Source organism: Hyperolius riggenbachi, chromosome 7 (assembly GCF_040937935.1).
Source record: "Hyperolius riggenbachi isolate aHypRig1 chromosome 7, aHypRig1.pri, whole genome shotgun sequence".
NCBI lineage: Eukaryota > Metazoa > Chordata > Amphibia > Anura > Hyperoliidae > Hyperolius > Hyperolius riggenbachi.
This window is the reverse complement of record NC_090652.1, coordinates 244,046,876-244,066,404: the sequence shown is the minus strand read 5'-3', so window position 1 is coordinate 244,066,404 and position 19,529 is coordinate 244,046,876. Positions and strand designations below refer to the sequence as shown.

Sequence of the window (19,529 nt, the reverse complement as noted above, 5' to 3'; positions counted from 1 at the left end):
TCATTCACTGTTTTAGTGTGTATTGTGTCTACAATTCTTAGTGATGCAACATGTAAAAAATGTAAGAAAACTTTATTTCAGTAGTCAGGGCCGGATTTACCACAAGGCACGTGCCTACAGGCGCCTGATGATGGAAAAGCGTCTCTCTCCCCTTTCCAAGTGCCTCCCTCCCATCTTCCCTATGCAGAGTCCTGTTGAGAGTGTAAATGAGAGGTTACTCACTCTCCTCTTGGCATTTCACTAACAAGATCTCCCTTCAGTCAGGACAATCTCTAGCTACTTAATATTGAGAGTACGCCTGGCTACCTGATACTAAGGGATACCTGTAGCTACCTATGATGAACAAGGGAAGTAAGGGAGAAGTGACAGCTGGGCAGCCAACACACTTGCGGTGTGGTTCGGTGGGGGTTTGTAGGTTCATGGAGGGTGAAGTCTAAGTTGCCAGGAAATCTGTGTCTATAGGCTCCTGTGAGGTAAATCCAGGCCTGCCAATAGTACATTAGACTGGTGACAATACAATAATAACATTAAACAGGATTTGATCGCTGTATGGATGGTGTTATACAAAAAAATCCCATATACATGGTGTGAACAGGTAAAGAGTATACACGACAGATCTTGCTAAATATTAGACAGAACCCATAATAAGATTACAAGGATAATATAAAAGAAATAAATGCCATTGCCCACTACCCTCTCTCACGCATTCCATTGCGCAGAGACGGATTTCTCAGGGGGTAACTCTACAGGGGCCTTTTAGTATGATGTGCAGATGCTCCAGATTCCTATAGCTTGCACAAACCATGAAAATTATACCTAGGTTATAATATTTTCAATGTATGGGGAATATGCGGGTGTCCCAGATTAGGGAGCATAAGAATGGCCACCGTAACCCTCATGATGGCAGGGGGCCCACTCCTCCTCCCACCCACCTTGCAGAGCATTAGCGCAAGAGAGCTATGGGACTGTGGTTCACGTCTCTTACTCCCAGCAGCCTCTTGCTTTGTGCTGTATACACTCCTCCAAATCATGTGACATCGGGAGCCATCTATAAAGCAATGAGCAAGAGAAGACACAAGGCAGCGGGATGGGGTAATCATTATTATTATTATTTAGTATTTATATAGCACTGACATCTTTCACAGCACTGCACAGAGTATATTGTCTTGTCACTTAAAGCGGAATATAACCCTGCATTTCAACTTTGCTCTAAAACATTATTTACAGTATATTATATGCAACCAGCATTTTTTTTTTTACTAGACCAGCATTGGAAGGGTTACACAGTGCTTTAAAGTTCCTGGAGATTTCTGCAGACGCATCCGAAGCTGACATAGATACATTTTGTTTACATAAATGTATCTAAGTGTTGAATGTGACTCATCTCTCTGACTGAGGAGTTGGAGGACAGCCAAAGAGTGTGTAACATTTCTCAATATATACATATAACTAAATAGAATGTAACAATCTGAACTTCTGCATATCTCTCCATGGAACTTTAAACCTCTGTGTTTAACCCTTCCAATGCTGGTCTAGTAAAAAAAAATGCTTTTTGCATATAATATGCTGTAAATAATGTTTTAGAGCAAAGTTGAAATGCAGGGTTATATTCCGCTTTAACTGTCCATCAGAAGGGCTCACAATCTAATCTCTACCATAGTCATATGTATTGTAGTCTAGGGCCAATTTAGGGGGAAGCCAATAAACGCATCTGTATGTTTTTGGGATGTGTGAGGAAACCTGTGTGCCTGGAGTAAACACACACACACACACACACACACACACACACACACACACACACACACACAGGAGAACATACAAACTCCATGCAGACAGGGCTACATAGATTGGGCCAACCAGGAGAAGAAGGAGGATAATTAAAGCAATGTTTCACCCTGCCATTAGAGATTTACATTCTTCTGGCTTTATTTAGGTCTTATTATAGCACTGTAGACTAGGAGCACATAATACAGGTGCTTCTAGTCCGCGGTGCTTTTAGGAAAATATATTGATCCATTCCTTGTGCAAAGCAAGATCACTTATTGTTCAAACAGCTTACTAGAGCCCTGGAGTGCCTCCCACTCATTATAGGATTTCTGGAAAATCCACAAAGACATGGGCCTTGCGTGGCTGCTGTCCAAGGGGCAAGTAGGGGGTGGTCTGGAAATGGAAAAGTAGCCTATAAATAGAAAAGGAAGGCTGAAAATGAAGAGCAAGACAAGGAAGAGGGCAGCTGCTGTCCAAGGGAGCTGTGCAGGAAAAAGAGATGCTGTTGTACATCGATATTACACATGGGAAAGAGGGCGGCACACGGAATGGGAGGGGCGCTGCTGCACATGGAAGGAAGCCACAAAAAATGTCGGCCTAGTGGTGGAAAAATTACAAATCCAGCCTTTGTACAAATACACGGATGTGTTTTTTTTATCTTTATGTTGTATTAATACCTTATATCTATCGGTATTATTACTATATTTGTGTATTTATGTTTAAATCGCAAACATTTTATTCAGGGTTGTACAATAAATGAGGGTTTTATTCAGGGTTGTACAATAAATGAGGGTTTTATTCAGGGTTGTACAATAAATAAGTAAAGGGTGTAAAGTATAAACACGATAAGGAGAAGTGGAGAGCCCAACCCCATAATGATTACAATGCATGTATCGTTTAGAGTGCTTGTTGCTACATGTCTATGGCATATTTCCCCGAAAATAAGACACTGTCATACTATTTTTTGCTCCAAAAGATGTGCTAGGGCTTATTTTCATGGAGATGTCTTACATTTCTATCAGGTGAACATTTCCTGTTCCATGTACTGTGCTGTTTCTGTGCTGTATGTCCTCCTGCCGGCTTCTCTGTGCAGTGGCGTAGCACTAGTGGGTGCAGAGGTAGCGACCAACCCACTAGGGGTCCTCCTTCATCCATCTTAAGCTGGCCACTAACGGTCCAATTTCTAGCAAAAAATCGTTCGAGCGATCAGAAATTCTGATCGGATTGGTTGTAAATAATCTCCATTGGTGGACACAATCGATTATGAACGAGTGAAAAAAATGTCGCCCGAATGAATTTTCGTCGAACGAAAATTTGGATTTTCTTGGTGGTCGTGATAGATAGGAAGCAATGATTGGTTAGTTGATGGTGTAGTGAACGATTTTTCGTCCGATCAGAATTTCTGATCGCTCGAACGATTTTTCGCTAGAAATTGGACCGTTAGTGGCCAGCTTTATTAGCTTTTTATTGGTGCTATGCTAACTAGGAACTCCTCTATATGTGCATTAAATTGTGGTAATCCTTAACAAACTGTTTCCTTACTCTGATTACACCTCTCTGACACTGCAGCTGTCCTTGGTAGGTTTTGGGGTTCCATATTAATAGAGTGCATGGTGCCCCATGTAAAACTTGCACCAGGGCCCAGGCTCCTTGGTTACGCCACTGCCACTGTGCCGCCTCTTCCTCTGCTGGATCCAAAGGGTATGCTACTGTACAGTTCAGGCACGTGCCCTGTCATCCCTGCACACAGCTGATAACCTTGCTGTGTGCTGGGATGACAGGACCGGTGCCCGATCAGCACTGCACTGCTGTGTCCCCGCTTGCTGGCCGCCTCTTCCTCCTCTTTAACTGCAGTTAGGGCTTATTTTCAAGGTAGGGCTTATATTCAGGGAACATTGTATTGTATTCCATTGCAGAATGGTGTAATCTTCCACAAAACACAGTGGGATGCTGCTCAGCATAGTGTGTAGACTTGGTCTCTGCATTGCTCTGATCACCTGGTCTTGTGTCATTTCCATTCTTGATCTCACCACTGGCAATGACTTCAGAGAAGCCCTGGAAATGTGTAGACTGCTTTGGAAGTGAGCCACAAGTTTTGCAGGCAGTGCTGTAACTGGTGAACTGCAGACACACACCTACGCATAGCTTTGCTAAATGTAATTCATGCTCTGAAATATAATCTGCAGCGCATCCATGTATGTGCCACTAATGCTAACAGAAGCAGCGACGGTTAACTTCTACTAGCATGACTCTGTGCTTTAATGCGGTTTAATATTAAACTGAATTATTTAAAGACAATAGCATGCACATAATAGCTTTCCTGTGTGTGTGACTGCATACAAAAACAATAATCTGCTACCAACCAACCAGAATTAATCTTTCATTCATACAATTTTAATAAATGAAGTGGCCATTCATATGATTGCATAGTACATGGTTATACCACATACTGTACATGCTTCAAGAAAACCTGTGACAAAGATAATCAAAAAAGTCACATACTTACCTTGTTGGAAGGAAGCTCTTCCCCTCAGCCTTCCAAGTGAGCCCATTTGGCTCTGTGCTACTGCGCAGGGGCAAACTGTCTGTGCCTACACAGTGTGGCCATGCTTATTCTTGTACAGGGAGGTCCGTGCTTCGTCAACAGGGACTTGTCAACAAGCTTCGTGGGTCCCAGCGCTGGAAGACGAGGTGGAGGGGGATGAATCCACAGGCTTTCTTCTACTAAGGTAAGTACCCAAATTGGGCAGTGGGCACTTTTTTCCCTTCGGATACACTTTAAAGTGATCCTGAGACAAAGAAATATAAAAGTGTTATACATACCTGTGGCTTCCTCCAGCCTTCTCCACAGCGACCGCTTCCATGCCGTCTTCTACCGCCTCCTCCTTCCCCTGTTGCAAGTCACATACGTTTGGCCAGTCGGGGTGCACTGCACATGCGTGGCCTGGCCGCAAGCCTTAAAGCGCTCCTGCGCAGGTGCAGAACACTCCAGCCGCGGGAGCGAGACGGGGGTGTGTGCGTTGCCAAAACTACAGGGCTTGTAATGGGCCACGCATGTGCAGAAGGAGGACGCAAAGGAAGACAGCATGGGAGCAATCGCTACAGAGGGGGCTGGAGGAAGCCCCAGGCATGTATAAAACATTTATATTTCTTCATCTCTGGTAATCTTTAAAGAGAACCTGTACTGAGTAAAAATATTTAAAATAAACACATGAGGTAACTTCAAATGAACATTACATAGTTACCTTGCCATCAGTTCCTCTCAGAAGCTCACCATTTTCTTCTGACAATAATCCCTTCCAGTTCTGACAATATTTTGTCAGATCTGAAATATATCAGTTGCTGTCAGTAAAATATCAGTTGCTGACAGTTATAGCTGAGAGGAAAACTGATGTACCAGGTAATGTCCATGTTTCCCTATGGCTCAAGTGGGCGATGTTACAGTTTAACTGGTTGCTGACCAGAAAGCTGTTATGGGTAATGGCCATTTTCAAAATGGAGGATGGAAAATTCCCTTGATCACAGTGAACAAACAAGATGCAGGAGAGGAGAAAGACACTGAGGAGTAGACTACATGGAAGGTAAGTATGACTTGTGTATGCTTATTTTGACTTTTAATTTTCAGTTCAGGTTTTCTTTAAGCTCAAAAACATATCAAAGTCCCAAGTCCAAGCAAATAACAACAACAAAAAACATTTAGAAAAAAGATGGAGGCTGGCACTGGCACCACCAATAAGTATTTATGCTGAGTTTATTGCATTAGCAAGATGTCGCAAGATGTCAAAAGCTTTGCTGGGCTAATGGCCGAGCTGAGTGATCCCTCGGCTCGGCCATTACCCCAGCAAAGCTTTTTGACATAGTTACATAGTTATTTTGGTTGAAAAAAGACATACGTCCATCGAGTTCAACCATCTTGCTAATGAAATAAAAAGAACATAAATACTTATTGGTGGTGCCAGCCTCCATCTTTTTTCTGGGTCATGGACTCTGGAGTACGAAGATCTTTTGGGCTTGGGCACACGAGTCCCCATTTTTTTTGTGAGTGCCACTCCACTCCACTGTTTTTTAAAAAAAACATTCGTAGCCCCTAGTCTACTGCAATATATTTCATCTGGAATAAAGCAGCTACATACCTACAGTATGCTGACTGATTATTGATCTAGTCACATAATCAGATTTCTTCTGTTCTTAGTTCAAATGATGCTATTTAAGGCGCGTACACACGACAGACTTTTGCAAACTATGGGTAGTCAGACCCCACCGCAGGGGTAAATATTGCACAGCGTGACAAATTGTCGCCTGTGCATTCCGGGGGCTGCAGGAAGACCGCCGTGATTAAGATTTTATAATTGATGGGTACCTTAAAGGGCCATACACACGCCTGACAAAGGCAGCCGATAACAACTGCCTCAGCCAATAGTCAGGCATTTGTACAGCGGCCGGGATCCCAACCCGCGAGCAATCTGCCCATCGGATCAACTCACCCAGCGAAGGCTGATCATATTACACTGCTCCACCGCCTGCAGAGTGACGTCACGCATGCGCCACTCTGTGCTTTCTCCGCCCCCTGCAAATCAACAGCACGCATCGTCAGCTACATAGCTGACACATGTCTGTACAGGCTGCCCCAGCGATGTCGCCCTAGAGGATTGGATCCCAATTCCCGACAGGCGACGTGTGTACACACCTTTACAGTAGGTATTACAAATTTGACAGATCTGACAAGTTATGGACTATTCCATCTCCTCATGGAGGATTGGATGCATAGAGACATCCATCTTGAGTTAAGAGGTTAACAATGTAATTAACATCAAGTATAAATTTCATCTTTTAACTGCTGTTATGATAGCTTTAGCTATAGGGATGGGAAAGGGATGGGAAAGGCGTTTGTTGTAGTACAGTACAGGAAGATTCTACTTTTAATGGGAAAAACTCAATATGCTGATAAGAAATACCCATTCTTCAGTGTCCCTAACAGTAATTGACAGAAAGGAGTAGAGTCTACTGGCAGTCAATAGAATAGTTTAGGTGTTGCTCTGTGCAAATTATTAGCCCTGCAGAGAGTTGAGGATTTGTGGGCAGTCTCATAGAAACTATACTACAAGAGTATAGAGCAGGGGTGTCAAACTCTAATACAAAGTGGGCCAAGATTGAACACTGGGACCAAGTTGCGGGCCAACTCCCTCCCTTATAAAGTTCCCTGGTGTCTTAAAGGGAACCTGAGACGTGGGGAATAGAAAAAAATCATACATACCTGGGGCTTTCTCCATCCTCCTCCTGCCTGATCGCTCCCAGCCTGTCAGCTCCTGTCACCGAAACAGGAAGTGGCTGCCGGCGGGGCCAGGTGGATCGGAGGGAGACGGCGAGGGCACCGGACAGCTGCAGGGGGCTATTGGAAGCCCCAGGTGAGTAAAACTCTTTTTTTTTTTTTTTTTTACTTAAGTGTCCCTTTAAGGCAGGGGTCTCAGACTCAATTTACCTGGGGGCCGCAGGAGGCAAAGTCAGGATGAGGCTGGGCCGCATAAGGAATTTCACAATCGCGGCGCATCGCCGCCTCTGCCCGCCCCTCTCACTCTTCCTTCACAGAGAGGGGCGGGGAGAGGCGGCGATCCGTGCGGCGATTGACGTCACGAGGGGCAGAGCTGAATCTGAAAGCTCTGCCCCTTCCAGAAAATGCCGGCGGATTGCCCCCCGGGCGATTTGGGGGCTCTGCAACCCTCGTTTAGCGGCGGGGATGCGGCGGATTACTTGGGAGCACTGAAGCGAACTATAAGGAAGCTTTTGCCAGCGAGGGCCACAAAATATTGTATCGAGGGCTGCAAATGGCCCGCGGGCCGCGAGTTTGAGACCCCTGGTATAGAGGCTGAGGATGCATGAGATCTATTGGAAATCGTCTTGCCACGGCCACCTACCGGGGCACACCCCCCAAGTGTCTTCCCGGTGTACAGAGCACCAGTGTTAAAGTCTCACCTCTACGTTGGTGGGACTCCTGGCCTCCTTCCATGTTTGCTGTCACCGGGATCGCCTGTACCACGTGACTCAGCGCATATAGTGACTTCACAGCATGCCGTGTCATTTGGAACAGACACTCACCGAGATGCCGACCACTGGAGGAGGCCAGGAGTCATCTCAGCGAATAGGTGAGCCTTTAACATTGCACACAGGTACGGAGGGTGGACACTTACACACTTCAGGGGAAACAATCTGGGGGTCCATCAGAGTATCGAACGCTGTTACCACCATGCACCCAAACGAGCGCTTGAGACCGAGATTTTGCCAACATTCCCAATCGATCTATTTGATAGATTACAATGCTCGCTACTCCGTGGTCCCCCGTTGCTAAGTGCGCCCCCCACTCCCCCATAAGATTAGTGACAATGCATTGTCGTTATTCACATTGAGGTCGCGCAGCTCCTCTTCCTGGATCAATTGAGCGCAATAATTTGCCTGATCTTGTTTTTGTTGTGAGCTCCTTGTATGTCCTACCTTGTATGTTTACCCTTTTATCTATTGTGTAGAGCTGTGTAATATGTTGGCGCTTTATAAATACAGTAAATAATAATAGCCGGCTATTATTGGAGCCACGTGCTAGCATGCACTTGATGCAGAAAGAGCTGTGCTTGATGTGGGGGGGGGGGCACGCTCAGTAACGGGGGCTTGTGACAACTGAGGGAAGCCTCATTACAAACCTGAGGCTTCCCTCTCTAAATAGTAAGGGACTGTTTCCACTACATGTGGATTCTGGATGCAGAAAAACTAACTCCAATGAATGCCTATGGGAAATCTGCATCAGAAAAATCCCGTTTAGTGGAAACAGGTCCATAGGCATTCATTGGAGTCAGTTTTTCTGCATCCAGAATTGGCGTGTAGTGGAAACAGGCCCTAAGTGTCAGATTTTGAACCCAAGCTTCGGCTCGGGTTTGCTTTAATTATTCAATAATAGGGGGTAATCCTTATTCCAGTAGTCCACCACAGTCAATGTAAAAGACCATAGCAGGGGCGTAACAATAGGGGATGCAACCCCTGCACCCATGGGGGGACCAGAGCCCCTCTAGGGCCCGCTCAGGGCTGTTTTTGGGGGGCTGGAGGGGTCGCACCATGAGGGGAGAGCATTGGACATTGGCGGGGAGGGAGACAGTCTCCCTCCCCTCAAGCTCTCTCCTCTGCGCTCCCCTCCAGCATCTATCACTGGCAGCAGGCAGCGGGCAGGAACACATACCTTCCTGCGTTCCACAGCCGGAGGTTCCTCTAAGTTTCTAACGTTACTTCCTGTTTAAACAAGAAGTAGCGTGAAGCACTTCGAGATTGGAAACCACCGTGGTGGATGGAGGTATGTGTCCTGCCCGCCCGCCTGCTGCCAGTGATAGATGCTGGAGGGGAGCGCAGAGGAGAGAGCCCAAGGGGAGGGAGACTGTTTCCCTCCCCGCCAAAGTCGAATGCTTGCCCCCTCATGCTGCGACCCCTTCGGCCCCCAAAAATGTCTCTGAGCAGGCGGGGGATCCAAATTTTTACAGGGGTGCCTGGGGATTTCTAGTTACGCTCCTGGACCATAGCATTGATTTACAAACAAAACTGCATTTATAACTACCATATTTAGATTTCAACACACCAATAAACAAAAAAAAAGGAGCCCAGAACCAAAATACATCACGGATGTTTAACAACTGTTACCAACACAAAGATGGAAACACAAAGCTCAATAAATTACATAATCAATTTTTATTGGGAACCAAAAAATGTATCAAAACCAATTGAAAGAGGGGGCACACTGCTAACCTAACATTAATTCATCATGGCACAATACAGAGATAGTTCACAGATTAAATCAATTAATATTCCACAATTAATTGTCACTGAAGCAGTTTTAACAATGAATAATTACTATCTAGCAAAAATAATAATCAATTCAATGTGTCTCACGCAATATTGTGCAAAATTTCAGAAGCAAATTATGAATTCATAAACAATTATTGTAAGGTGCAAAATGCATTAATAAAGCAATACTGGCCAAGCAATCCATACAAAGAGTTGTGACACTAAATGATTCTAGTAAGAAGGTACTTCCTGATAGTAGTAAACATGATAGTAATGAATCAAGCTAGCATAGCAAAAAAAAAAAGGTATAGGCGGGGGTTAACAAAGTACGGACGAGCATTAGAGTGTAGCGCCCCCCCATACTGTAGGGGTCAGCGGGCAGCCTATTGTGGGGGGACATCTGTCTATACCAGGGAAGCCTACATCTGGCTACCTACACTACATGGGTTATCTAGCTGCCTATGATGGGGGGGGGGGGGGCATCTGGCTACCTACACTGGCAGGGGTTACATCTGGCTGCCTATACGGGGGGGGGGGGCTATGTCTAGCTACCTATAATGAGGGAGGGAGGAGGCGACTGCATCCAGCTACCTAATACTGGAGGCTCCTGTGGCTACCTATACTGGGGGGGGGGGGTCTGCATCTGGCTACAACTGGGGGTAGGAGCTACGTCTGGCTACCTATATTGCAAAGGTCATCTGGCTACCAATACTGGGGGGGGGGGAGTTGTGAGGAGACTGGCCACCTACACTGGTGGGGGCTGCATCTGGCCTCCTATACTGGGGGGCGGGGGGCTATGTCTAGCTACCTATCCTGGGGGGGGGGGAGTTGTGAGGAGACTGGCCACCTACACTGGTGGGAGCTGCATCTGGCCTTCTATACTGGGGGGCGGGGGGCTATGTCTAGCTACCTATCCTGGGGGGTTAGGAGTAGGAATGCATCTGGCTGCCTAATTGTGGAAGCTCCTGTGGATACCTATACTAAGTGGGTCTGCATTTGGCTACCTTATACTGGGGTCTCCTCTGGTTACCAATACTGGGAGTCCTCTCTGGCTACCTATACAGAGTGTTGCATCTGGTTACTCATATTGGGGGCTCCCTCTGGTTAATACTGGGGGCTACCAAATACTGGGAGGAACCGCATTGCGCGCTCGAGCCTAGAAACTGCCCTGGATATGGAGCTGTGTGAAAAGGCTTTGTGATGATTAGTATGCTCAATGGCAGAATTATATTCAAATGATGGACAGTAAAAATTGAAAGTCACACTCCATAATAGATACACATAGGAATCGTTTCCCACATCCTACTTCCTAAACAGTGACATTTGTTAACTGAAGACATATAAACAGTTTATTGCTATAGATTACCATGCTACGGTAATGCTTTATGACGCAAGGGGAATGCACTGTAAATATATATAAATGCACCATATTAAGAGAGCTTAGGAATCGTTCCCACTATTTCAGTTGGTGTGCTCATTTCTGCAGTGCATATAGGCATATAGGGCGTGATAAACCAAATAATTGCTTAGTAGAAGTAAATGGGTTGGCACTCGCACTCCTTGTGTAAAAACAGCTTTAATGTTTCAAGCTGTACATAACAAACATGCTTGATTTCAATACAATAGTTCCTACCTGATCCTAGTGTATCAGTGGGGTGAAGTGGGAGCGATGGAGGCCTGACGCACGTTTGGCTCAAATGAGTGTCTTCTGAGTCTCTGCGCAGAGCTCATTTGAGCGAAACGTGCGTCAGGCCTCCATCACTCCCATTTCACTCCACTGATACACTAGGATCGGGTATGAACTATTGTATTGAAATCAAGCATGTTTGTTATGTACAGCCCGAAACATTGAAGCTGTTTTTACACAAGGAGTGCGAGTGCCAACCCATTTACTTCTACTAAGCACTGGATGAAAATGTTGTCTTCTTGGGTCCGAGCACGCTGGTCCTGTGAATCCCACCCGATTGTTGTCTTTGCCATCCTTGGTGCTTTATTAAGTTCCAGCAATAGCGACAGTAGTGCCTGTTGTTTTCTCCATACATCCTAAATCAAATAATTGTATAACACTTTTCTCCTGTCGGACTCAAAGTGCTCAAGAGCTGCAGCCACTGGGACAAGCTCAAAGTCACCTTGCAGTGTTAGAGAGTCTTGCCTAAGGGCTAGGTACTGATCCTAACTAGGATTCGAACCCTATTCTCCTATGTCAAAGATGGTGCCCTTACCCAGAACACTATCCAGTTATGGACAACAGAAAAAGCACAGGCAGTACTATCCGATGTTCCCACTGATGCTTTGCGCACCAGTACATTATGGACAATGCACTGCTGGATGCATATTTCTCCTGTAGTCCTGTCCATTTCACTGTCACTGAATGAGATCAGTGCTGCAACAGAGCAACACAGGTAACGTGGGGTTTTAAAATGCTAACTATTTGTCCATAATAAATGTTATAAATGTATATAGCCTTAAATTTTAAACTGCTCTTCCACAGAATCATTACTGTCCTTCAGCAAGACTTACAATCTAATGACATTTTTATATTTTATTAATTAAAACAAGTACATGAAATATAATTTGTAATTTAGAATACCAGTAAATGCAAAAACAAGAGTTCTTTATTCATTCTGCGGGCATTTTTCCCATATAGAAGATTTCACAGATTTTTTTGCTGCCTGAGGCAAACTTGTGAGGATAACCCCCCTCCCCTCCCCCACAATTTGGAACGATCACACAGCACCCAAAAATGCTCACCCTCACTATAGGTAGCCAGGTAGAGGTGCCCCGTGTATAGGGTAGCCAAGTATAGTTGCCCTGTTATAGGTAGCTAGTGTAGTTGCCTCCAGTATCGTTGCCCCAGTATGGGTAGTATAATTGCCCCGTATAGGTAGCTTGTATAGTTGCCCCAGTACAGGTAGTACAATTTCCCCATGTATGGGTAGTATCATTGCCCTCCATATAGGTAGCTAGTACATTAGCTCCAGCACAGGTAGTATAGTTGCCCCCGTATAGGTAGTATAATTGCCCTGTATAGGTAGTATAATTGCCCCAGTATAGGTAGCTTGTATAGTTGCCCCAGTACAGGTAGTATAATTTCCCCATGTATGGGTAGTATCATTGCCCCCCATATAGGTAGCTAGTACATTAGCTCCAGCACAGGTAGTATAGTTGCCCCCGTATAGGTAGTATAATTGCCCCTGTATAAGTAGTTTAATTGCCCCAGTATAGGTAGCCTGGAGGGGGTAGCAGCCAGGAAGGGGGGCAGCGGGCACAGCGGTGGGTAGGGAGGTTGGACCCGGTCCGCCCGGCCCGCGCTCCCCCTCCAGCCATTAGCGCTGTGCAGCATCCAGCAGCGGGCGGGGAAGCAATGACTCACCACCTTCCGTATTCCAGTGCTGCGTTCCACCGCTCGACACTTCCTGCAATCCTGCCCACTGTAATTCCGTAAGTACAGTGGGCAACACTGCAGGAAGTGACGAGCGGTGGAAAGCATCGTTAGAACGGAAGGAGGTGAATCATTCCTTCCCTGCCTGATGCCTGCGCAAATAGCTGGAGGGGAAGCACAGACCGGAAGGACCCAGGTGAGGGGGCCCGACCCGCCTTCCCACCGCTGTTCCCGCTCTTCCTCCTTCCTGGTTGCTACCCCCTCCAGCTCATTATTTGTATAAAGTGAAAACATGATAAAACAGAATGGGTCAATAGTAGATGATGCACAGACGTTTCGGACTTCCACAGTCCTTTCTCAAATCATCATGAACCCACACTGACCCCCTCCAGCTCATGGCAGGTCCCCCCACAGCCAGGCGGGCAGCTGCAAGCTGGGTGGCAGCAGGCCAGGCACACTTCCTGGTCCTGCCTGGTGCCGCCCCCAGACTTCTGCCACCTGAGGATGACATTTCACCTGGCGTCATAGGTGGGCCGGCCCTGGATGTAAGCCTGTTATCTAGGTGATGTTTGCTGTGGGAGTGACAGTAATGAGCCAAGCTGGGATACAAATTGAGATATCTACCTAAAAATCCTATTGAGGCTTCCCTCACTTCCTGCTCTGAAGTCCCCCATCGCTGAGCACCCCCCCCCCCCCCCCCTCCACAGCACGATTAGAGACAAGACATTGTCGCTAATCATTTCGGGGCTGTGCAGCTCCTCTTCTTGGATCATGGCCGTGCCTGCTGGAGCCGAGGGCTCCGTGGTACTGTGCATGCGTGGACGGGCTTGCATGGCTACTGCGTGGCCACGATCCAGGAAGACGAGCTACATGGCCCCAACGTAGAGGGGGCCGTGCTCAGCAACGTCGGGATTCAGACAACCGAGATAAGCCTCAATAGGATCCTGAGGCTTCCCTCACTACAGGATGAACATACAATTCCCTTGCATACAGTGCTGATGGTGTGCTGGTTGGGTTGGAGATGGAGACCCTCTTCATAAGCAAATTTAAATAGGTTTTGCATGTGCTTTATGCTTTTTAAGCGAAACCTGATGGTAAATAATTCTCCATGCACTGTAAGTGAAGTTCAGGTTTATTAACATATACTTTGAGCCCACAAATATAATATAATGTTTAAATAATTTGCACTTATGAATGTAAATGGAGCCATACACAGTCACTGTTTCTGAAAGAAGACTATTTCCAGGTTGTGTATTAATGCTCCCCTTATCTCCATAACTGTTACCATTATCTCACCCAGACAGGGTCTGATTGAAAACAGACTCTTTGTTCTTCCTACAAAATCCAATCTTATAAATCACTCACACTGATAATGTTCTTCCAAAGCTGTTTTCATCAAGACATAAATGGAGTGGGGATCCTGAGGCCTTTTTTTTCTGGATAAATGAGATATAAACTTTGCGGTTAATGGTTGTTTAAAGGGACACTGTAGGGGGGGTCAGGGGAAAATGAGTTGAAGTTACGCGGGGCTTCTAATGGTCCCCCACAGACATCCTGTGCCCGCGCAGCCACTCACCGATGCTCCGGCCCCGCCTCCGGTTCACTTCTGGAATTTCAGACTTTAAAGTCTGAAAACCACTGCGCCTGCGTTGCCGTGTCCTCGCTTCCCCTGATGTCACCAGGAGTGTACTGCGCAGGCCCAGTATGGTCTGTGCCTGCGCAATGCGCTCCTGGTGACATCAGGGGAAGCGAGGACACGGCAACGCAGGCGAAGTGGTTTTCAGACTTCAAAGTCTGAAATTCCAGAAGTGACCGGAGGCAGGGCCGGAGCATCGGTGAGTGGCTGCGCGGGCACAGGATGCCTGCGGGGGACCATTAGAAGCCCCGGGTAACTTCAACTCATTTTCCCCCGACCCCCCTACAGTATCCCTTTAAGTGCAACACAGGGCAATTCATAATAAGCTTATGAGTACTTATCTCTTAATAAAATAAGGGTGATTTAAAAAAATAACACTATATTTTCCTTTATTTTTCTATTCTGGAAGCACGGAATAATGGGACTGATTCACTAAAGTTTTCTTCCTGAATTATTTCCCTTTACCTGTTTTTCACTTCATCACTGACAAAGCAAAAAAGTACTTAAAGTGACCCAGAGACTACGGATATTAAACATTTTTTACTTACCAGGGCTTCCTCCAGCCCCATAAGCACGATGCGTCCCTCACCGTCCTCCCACGTGCCACCGTTAAGCAGCAATCAGCTCCTGTATTCGGCTCAGTGACGTTAACAGGGGGACTTCTGTGCATGTGCGGACCGTCTGCGCAAGTGCAAAAGACCCCGGCTGACGTCACTGAGTCAGACTGGACCCGACTGAGCCGAATACCGAGAGCTGATCGCGGCTTAACAGAGGCATGCAGGGGGACGGCAAAGGGCGCATCGGTGCGGAAGCCCCGGGTAAGTAAAAATCTTAATATCCGTAGTTTCTGGGTCACTTTAAAGGAGTTCCAAGATGAGAAAGCATATACAGGTATTGCACATACCTGTCCCCCTCATGCCATCCTGACGCCGACTGCGTTCTTGCTGAAACACCCACCCATTTTGATCCTCCTCCTGTTTAGCAGCAATATGGCCCGATCCATTGGCTTGAGAAGATCTCTCCATGCATGCACAGAACACCACAAATACATACTGCACATGCACAGTATTACTAGCCTTGACACTGTGGCCTTGTTCTCGGCGGCCCCCTGAGCGAGGCGCACACACTCACACCACTGCATGTGAAGCTGTGCATCTTGTGTAAGGGGAAATCTTCCTGTTCGCAAGTACAGACCCAAGGGGTCGAAGCCTAGTATGGGCCATACTGCAGCTATATGTAGCGGAGCGGGGATGACAAGGATACAGTTGGTGTCTGGATCATATCAGGGGGCAGGCATGTGCAATGCCTGTATATGCTTTCTCACCTCAGAACTCCTTTAAAGTGGACCTGAACTCAGAACTCCTCTCTGCTCTAAAAGATACACAACAGCATAATACCATTTAAACAAAAAAACATTTCTTTGTTACAGATGATACAAATCTTAAAATAAATCTGCACAGTTTCTACTTCCTGATTCATGGAAGCAGACATATTGTTAACATCCTGTGCTTTCAAATGGGCTTATCTGCTATAGGCAGTCATGTGAGACAGGGGGGAGACCAAATTACAACTAGTGATTAGACACAAATGAGGGGGAATTACACAGACTAAACTCTTTAAATACATACAGGTAACATTTCTGTTATATTTTCCTTCTGTACTTGTGCAAGAGTTCAGGTCCACTCTAAGTTAAGGCGAGAAAAGCAATATTGAACTAAAGCACACTCGACCTGACGCAATGTGCGTACATGTAAAAAAAGTCACCGCAGTAATTTGAGCGCCAGGGATAGCCGCTGGTAGAACATCTGTAAAATTACTGATATTCTACTGTTGAGCAAGGGGTAATATGTTAGTAGAATATCAGTTATTTTTATCAATATTTTACGCTTAACCTAAACCTATTCTCACATTAAACCTCACTGCAATATTAGTGCAACCTTTGGTGCTGGAAACCCCCTCTGCAATCCGCCAATATGGGCATCCTGTGACAATTTTGCTGTGGGGCCCCTTTCCCTCAGTGGTAGACACTAGACGTCCCTCTTCATGGATAAAGTGCATGGACATGGAGATATGGGATCATCAATGAGAAGCTAATAACTCCAAGTTGATGCAAATGTTGTGCTAATTGCATGCAACTTTATGCATCTTAAAAATGGGCCAACCAGTCAAATTCAGCAGCTGCTGCATTTGATATGTTCTTTGAGAATAAGCAGCCCCTTCCCTGGGTGGGCTCCATAGCGCCTGCTAATGAACCCCATGTATGTTTCATACACCCATAGGCAGTATGTTCCCACCAGAAATCTTACCAAAGCTTAGAAAAGAAGCCCACACAAAACTCTAAGCCAGTCATAGCAAACAGTCAGCACCAGAAACATCCATGTAGAGGTCTCCTCAAGGATATCCAAAGTGGTGTATAATGTAATTACCCACCCAAAACCGAAAACAGTTCTGTGCAGCCTGACAAGTAGCATATTCTCAGTCTCGGATTACAGCTTTCAAAGCCTGATACACTTAATTGTATCTTACACTTCTGATCAACATTTAATGTGGTTTCAACACACAAGTTGTAGTTTCAAAATAAACCTTCTCCATCCATTTATTTATGAGCTGCTTGTCACAACTGCTTTCCAATGACAAACACTTGGGTGATCCCATTAACCTGAACATCACACGGATGTGGCAGAATGCAAGTCGTCGTGCCAGCGGAACGCATCATGCTGACCCTTAAAGATAAGATATGGCAAGGAGCGCCATGTGCCTGTCAGTGTTCCTCCATAAATGGCTTCAGGAAACGCATCACAAAAGAGATTTGGCCTTCACACTAATGCAGCATGTGACTCTTCAAATGCGACCCAAACAATAGCAACCGTAACAAAGAGAGATCTATACAAAGGCTCAGAAATCTGTTACCTTCACAAATAAAACAATGTTATAAATGGATTTTCATTGCTGAATGGCATTTCATTTCCTGAGTTTTCATTCATAAACTGACAGTTAACAAGAGTGACGTGACAGTAGCAGCGCAACAGGGTTGCGTCAATGAGGTGCTAAGAACTCCCGCTTGCATGCAAATTCGGTAAAAAGATTGTATGCAGTTTGGAATTAAAGTAGTCAAATGCACTGCCTGACGATTTGGATTGGCCCAGTACGGCATACAGTGTTTCCACTTCTATAAGAAATCTCTGATTAAGAATCTTCTAAATGCTGTAAAAGCTTGTATCCCATTGATGTGGAAGTCTAAAGAATCCCCTCCCATAAGCCTATGGTCTCAGAGAATAGAACAGAGAGCCCTCATGGAAGAACTAATTCACTCTAAAAAGGAAAAAAGAAAAAAGTTTATCATTATGTGAGCGCAGTGGTATGTTTTTCAGTAGAGTAACTCTTACCGCTCTATAATCCACCCAGCTCACTCTGCTAGACCCCATCCGTCAGTAATAATAATACTTTTATAGCTCTTTTCTCCTGGGAGGGCTCAGAGCATTGTGATCCTAGGTTCTGCAGTCTCAAAGGCTGGGGAAAAAAGGTGGGTTTTTTAGCCTTTTCTTGAAGCTGTCCAGAGAAGGAGCCTCTCGCACTGATTGTGGAAGCGAGTTCCATAGAGTAGGTGCTGCACAGGAAAAGGCCCAAGCACCAAATATTTTAAAGTAGATCCTGGGAATGACCAAATTCATCTGATTAGCAGAGCTGAAGGGTGTGTAGAAGGGCATATAGTTCCAATAGATCTGCTATGTACTTGAGCCTTAAATGTCAGCAGGCAGATCTTAAAATGGATTCTCCATTTTACTGGCAACCAGTAAAGAGTTTGTATTGGCCCAGGGCCGGTCCACCCATAAGGCGGGGTGAGTTGGGTTCCTCAGGCGGCAAAATCCGGGGGGCGGCACCCGTCTGGCCGTGGGTGTGGGGGGCCGCCGAGCTGGAGGGGGTAGCGGGCAGGAAGGGGGTATTGGGCACAGCGGCTGGGAGGGGGGTCGGATCCTCCTCACTTGGGTCCCCCGATCTGCGCTCCCCCTCTAGCTTTTAAGTGCAGCAGCGTATCAATACCAGGCAGCGGGTGGGGATGACTCACCTCTTCCGTGTTCCAGCGTGCATTCTACTCTTGTCACTTCATGCAATGCCACCCACTGTATTGTAAGTGGACGGCATTGCAGGAAGTGACGAATACCCCCTTCCTGCCCGCTACCCTCTACAGCTTGGCGCCCCCCCAGCTGAGAAGGGGGGGCGGCGGTTTTTCACAAGTTTGCCTCAGGCGGCAAAAAGTCTAGAACCGGCTCTGTATGGGACCCTCCCAAGGTTCACCTTTCTCATGAAGTGTTAGGTAGATTATCGTATGGTGGATAAATCTGAGCACATTCATACACTTGTTTGGGCCAATGTGGTGAGTTGACAATATATTCATAAGAGTAGCAGCATAAGACCTATTAGAAGTAGGTGGTTGATCTACGGCCTGGGAATTTGGGCATCAAGGTGACCATTGGTACGATTAGCAATGATTGACATTTGTAGGCTAAAGTAGTATAATGTGAACGGTCTATGGAAGTATTATTTAGTTTCTTACTTTGTTTCCCTCTGTGCAAGGTGATTCTGTGTAATATACCTGTCGGTGCATACCTGTTAACTGCACCTGTGTGACAGCTGCACATTGTATTGTAATGCCAGTCACTGCATACCTTTCACTGCACCTGTGTGACTGCACATTGTATTAGTCAAGTCAGTGCATACCTTTCACGTCACCCCCCCCCCCCTCCCCCCGATATGGACAAAACAACAGGCAGAGGCAGAGCCAGAGGCAGACCCAGAGGCAGGCCACCCGGCAGGTCTGTTCAAGGTCGTGCTGACGTTATTTCGTGCGGCCCTGGCCAAAAGTATAGTGCTCAGAAGAAGGCACGTCCCATAAACTCCCAAGATTGTCAGGACGTGGTTGACTATTTA

The 19,529-nt window shown here is 46.2% G+C and overlaps 1 protein-coding gene across 12 annotated transcripts in view; it reads right to left on the bottom strand.

The window, feature by feature from the left end:
• Nucleotides 1-19,529, bottom strand: part of PDE11A (phosphodiesterase 11A) — a 749,805-nt gene that overhangs the window by 428,477 nt on the left and 301,799 nt on the right. The window contains exon 1 of one of the 12 annotated variants that reach the window (XR_011022812.1): nt 14,330-14,385. The exons of the other annotated variants lie outside the window; for them this stretch is intronic. The gene's annotated coding sequence lies outside the window, so the exon portion shown is untranslated. Of the gene's footprint in view, nt 1-14,329; nt 14,386-19,529 lie in introns of those variants that run through there. 12 annotated transcript variants of the gene reach the window in all.